General features: G+C 51.9%; 1 long non-coding RNA gene across 1 annotated transcript; it reads right to left on the minus strand.

Annotated features, from left to right (window-relative positions):
- Positions 1–332: 332 nt before the first annotated feature.
- On the minus strand, positions 333–1230 carry LOC102369895. Its single transcript, XR_323479.1, has 3 exons — positions 1182–1230; positions 505–721; positions 333–391 (listed from the first exon to the last, which is right to left on the minus strand). It is a non-coding gene; the product is annotated as an uncharacterized LOC102369895 (long non-coding RNA).
- Between the last annotated feature and the right edge of the window lie 4005 nt (positions 1231–5235).

Here is a 5235-nt window from a genome sequence, read left to right on the forward strand (position 1 = left end):
CCTCTCTACTGGAAGACTGTCATCCTTGTACCAAGGGACTGCCAGCGATGACACCCTGGCTGCTGGCACTGCAGGGACCAGACTGGATAGTCTGGGTGGAGGAAAGCACACCCCCTACCCAACCTACCTCTGGGGACTCAGAACAACATGAGGCAAGGCCTGGCAGGAAGACTAGGTCTAGCTGGGCCAGGGGGAGCAGGGAATGCAGTGGGCATCACTGCAGCTGCCCGATAACAGGATTCGTGCAGCTGGGATCTGTGCAGTGCTGGATGCCCATGCTCCCCAGGCCCAGAGCCAGATTCATCTCTGCCGCCGACTCCCCTCCACTGTGCTGCAAAAGGGAAGAACTGGGCTCCTGATGGTGTGGGCCAGAAATAGCCTCTTGTTTGTGCTGTACAAATTGGGGGAGAGGGAAATAAATCAAGAAGGAGGACAAGATTTTCAGCAAACTTTTTAAACAGCAAGATCCCTCCTAGATGAAAGGAAGGCTCAAGAGCGTGCTACCTGTTTCAAAGAGCTGCTCCCTGGCACTGCTGCAGATAAGAAGGGCTCTGATTTCTCTCCCCGATCTGCTGGATAAATCAGCTGAGAGCTTGGGGTCTGCATCCATTTCTCTTTTAAAACTGAACGCGAGAGCAATTTCCAAGTGACTCGGAGATGCTGGGACCAGCTTGCTCACCGTAACTCCATCAGCACTATCAACTCAGCAGAGAGATCAGATCTATATGGCCCCAAAGACAAAGGTGCTATTGCCTACCTGGGAAGTAGGTAGTGGTTTATTGCCCCAATTTATACACAGGGGAACTGAGAGGTGCACAGTAAGGCACCAGGATAGGGGCCTGAGAGCTGGCATCAGTCTGAGAAGGACCAGAGCTAAGAGCAGTGCTCATCAGTACGGATGGTCACGTCCCCCCCGCCCCCCACCAGTAGATCTTATAAGGCCCAGAAGGACCTGCCAAGCTTGGGGACCAGAGCCAACCCATTTCTTCTGCAGGGGAAAAAAAATCCATCCCAACCAGAGAAGAATTCAGACACAGGCGCCCGAGGGAACTGTTCTGGCTGAGCTCATGGGAGAGGATGACCTGGTGCACTCATGATGGTTAAGTCTAGCATATCTTTATTTCGCCCACACCCTTCAGGCACATTATAAACCCAGGGATGTCAGTATGGGAGTACCTCACCTTAGGACAGCATGCTGCCAATGGCTACAGGGTCCAGAGTGGATCCAGCACCAGCTGTAAATGCTAGTAGCTTCTCACAGGGTGGGCTGGCCTTCAAATAAATCAGGTTTTCTGATTTAAATGAGCTCCTCCTGGGAGTAATGAGCTGTTTCACTGGGGATGGGGGTGATTCTGTGTGCTGGATCATTCGCAGCCACCAAGAACCAGCTTCAGCCTGTAGCCTTCTCACCCCAGAGCTTTGCAGGTAAGCTGCAAGGTACAAACCAAAGCATTGCAAGACACAAAGGCAACCTTGGCATTTAGCCTCTACAGGGCAGCTACCCCTGCACTGCAGTGTCAAAGTGTGGCCGGACCTTTAAGGGAGGCAAGATTTGTCTCACCTGTGCCTAATTAGCTGCCCCCCACCCCCCAGGTGAGTGGGGGGGACAGGGACCCACAATAGCCTTTCCCTAAGGAGCTTTGGTGGCACTGAGGGACTTTCAAGAATCACCTGGGTCAAGGGGCTGGGAAGGTTGACTTTGTTTTTGGGCCTAAAGTCTCTCTCTGCAAAAAGGGATTGCAATCCTGCTGCTCAGGGGGAGCTGTATTTGATGCCCCGGCTGCCTGTACCGGCCCCTTAGGAGGGTGCTGGAGGAAACCTTAGCATCAGATGCTCAGGACTCGCTGCCGAGTGAGCAGGCAAGCAAAGCGGGGCCCTTTCAGCACTCAAAGTGAAGCTGTTGTGAGGCAAGGAAAGAAGGCCGGTCTCAGGCTAAGGCACTGGACTGGGAGCTGGGGCCAGCACAGCAAGCCTTGGCTCTGCCACAGGCTCCCTGCATGGCCTTAGGCATGTCACGTAGCACCAGCATCTTCCAAAGCGCTCAGCTCTGCAAGTACCACATTGTGGCTTCTGGCTCTGCTCTAGATCCTGTGCCGCTGCTCCCTGGCCGTCAAACCAGGGATAACGATGCTCCTTTTGTAGCATCTATTTACACTGTAAACCATTGCAGGCAAGGCAGTCGGTGCACTCCAGAGGTCAAAGATGCGCCCATGCCTAGCAGCTCATTGATCCAACATGGGTAATGTGCAGGCACCGGCTCACAAGGCAGCAATGCCATCAGTTGCTCAGAGAGCCCTCAGGACTGCTCTCTCTTATAGTCATGTGTATGCTGGGATGCAGTAATTAAACAGGGACTGGCTTTGGATTGGACGACTAGGAAGGCCTAAATCCCACAGGTTATGCCCTGATCCAAATGACCAACTAACCAGCTGCCCCTGGGTCAAAGGGGAGCAGCCACTGTCAGAGAGCTGGGAGCGAGACTTGAACTCATGCCTTTGAAGCACCAACAAAGCATCTTCAACTCTCATGGTGCAAACACTGATGCTCCCAATTGCAGAAGCAGTTGTTCCCTCTGCATCTGGCTTCCAGACTAAATGCTAAATTGCTGACAGGCTGGTCTGAAGGTGTCTCCATTGGGCTACAAGCTGGGTGTGCAGATCCCAGTACCTTCACCGAAGCAATCATACAGGTGCATTTTCAATCTCTTTGCTGTTTGAGATCTCTCCAGTGCTGCTGTTGCGTTTTGGATAAGGTATAAACCTGACCGCACTCTGTAAGGATCCTGTGCTTTGTTCATCTCTGGGTCTGGCCAAATCCCTACTCTAATAATGACATTAATTTTAACCCAGAGCAGCTCCACACTGCAGACTTGTGCTAACTGAGCTATGCCAATCTGAGCTGCTGGTCCCTGACAACGGGGTTGGACTCGATGATCTTCCGACGTCCCGTCCAGCCCCAATGTCTATGAATAATGTCTATGAAAAAAAACAGAGCTGGGCTAATACAAGACCCAAGTGTAAGGGCAGCTATATTAGCAAAACTGGGAGGTTACCAATGTAGCTGGTTTTGCTGTTGGAAGAAAATCAGAGTTTACTAGTGCCCGTATCAGCAGCGCTTTGCCTGAAGGGGATAGCAGCATCCTTGAACCAGCACAGTGTAGACAGCTCTACGCAGCACATGCCATATAACATTCCCCCCCGCAGCTTCAGATGCATAGACCTAAGCTAGTGTAGCATTGCTGTGAGCTGTTGAATATCTGCGGCAACCTCCCCAGAGGTGGGTGCACCCCAGAATGACATGGTGGTGGGGGGCAACCCTTATGTCTCCCATCCATGTCTTCAAGGGACTCTTGCAAGACTGTGCAAAAACCCTGGGAGAAAGAGCACTCTGGGAGAAATAAAAAAGTCCTGTTGCTATTTGCAAATTCAAGACCCATGAATTCAAATCCCTGTGAAGTCCCCGAGACCGGCCACCAGTTCTGCTCTTCCATCCTCGCCGTCCGTCTTTCAGAACTGAATTAAAACCTGGAGAATTTTTAATTGAAAACTATATGTGTCAGCAGCAATTCAACAATGGAGCGAGTTTCAATTACAGGCAGATTTCTTCCCCTTGCTAAGTAACGTTTTTGCTGCCGGCTAAATTTTTAAGTGAAGTACAAAGTGATGGCCTGTCAGTGCTTTAATGTGATCTGAGCCGTTGTGTGGGAAAACTTCCTTTCACTCACAGGCCAAGGAGCTTTTAATTTATCAGTCCCTGCAAGCAGGGAATTGCTTTTTCAATGTGATCTGGATGATTTGCTTTTATCTTCACTGCTGCGTGGGCAAAGGAGCGACGTGCTCGGAGAGCCGGCGAGAGAAGCGGTTTTTGAAGCTGAAGTTACGGAGGGGAGAGAGATCGGACCCCTCAATCCCGTGTCTGTACAGAGCCCTGTGCACCTTGTTTCCCTCTGGGATGGACTATGGGTTTTATTGTCATCTTCCTGGTTTAAATGTGTCCATGTTGCAATAATGTTGTGTGCCTCAGTTTCCCCGTCTTGCTTATATGTGGGGAAAGAAGGATTCATAGAGTCCCCGCTAGATCCTGGAGCTGACTACCTGCACCCCCAGCATCATCAAAAATGGGTGGCACTTGGGTGGACCCCTTTGAACAGAGGACGTCCCTCTCTCGGGAGATGAGCTGGGAGGAGCTCTGTAAGGCAAGGCAAGGGGTAGCAGTGAGAAAGGCTGCACGGGAAGCGATCCCACAGAGAGTCTGGAGCGAGGGAGGGATTTCGGCAGTGCCGGCGACTCAGGAGGAAAATGAGAGATGGACAGAAGGGCTGGGGTGGTGGTTACAAGGAGGAAACATCAGGCTGCTGTGTGCTTGTACACTGAAAGGGAGGGATAGAGGGGAGAGGAGAGGAACACAAAGGGCAACCCTATGGTCCAAGTTACTGGGGAGGAGAGGATGTCCGAAGGGGAGGGATGGAAGGAAGACACTTCTTCTGGAGGAAGCTGAAGACACTCTGAGCAGGGCAGAGGAGAAGGAAGGCAGACAATGGGTGAGGTGACTGCCGGCCTCCAGTGAGCAGGGGAAGAGGAGGAAGATGGTCTCTATTGAGGCAGGCTGGGAAGGGAAAGTCACTACTGGCCCCAAAGAGGCACAGCGCTAGGAGGGAACTTGAATGCAAGCAGGGAGGTGCAAGGGAAGGGGTGCACAGGTTGGACATCCAAGGAGCAGAGAAAGGAGTCGAGGGACTGAGCTGCAGAGTCAAAGCTGGAGAGAAGAGGCGCAGGAAAGGGTGGCGGAGGATTGAGGGATGCTGATGGAGCAAAGTGCATAGGGATGATTCAGTCCCATGGCTAAAGGGCCAGCGAGACAGAGGACCAGTTAGCAGCAAAGGCATTTTCAGTCCTGTGGCAAGTAGGGCAGACATTGAAGATATTGTGGGAAGGATCCGAACCCCAGAAGACTATATAGCAGGGGTGGGCAATTATTTCAGGTGGAGGGCCGCTTACTGAGTTTCAGCAAGCCATCGAGGGCGGCATGACAGGCAGCTGGGGGCAGATAAATATTAATTTTCTAAATTTTTTAGGAGCCCCACGGGCCGGATGGAATGGCTTGGTGGGTCGCTTCTGGCCCGCAGGCTGCATTTCGCCCGTCCCTGCTATGTAGGAAGGATTTGAGCTGCAGTGAGCATCAGACATTACTGAGTATGGTAGGAGAAATGCAAAACCACTTGTTCACAAGGTTTGC

This window comes from Alligator sinensis, unplaced genomic scaffold (assembly GCF_000455745.1).
Source record: "Alligator sinensis unplaced genomic scaffold, ASM45574v1 scaffold12_1, whole genome shotgun sequence".
Classification (NCBI taxonomy): domain Eukaryota; kingdom Metazoa; phylum Chordata; order Crocodylia; family Alligatoridae; genus Alligator; species Alligator sinensis.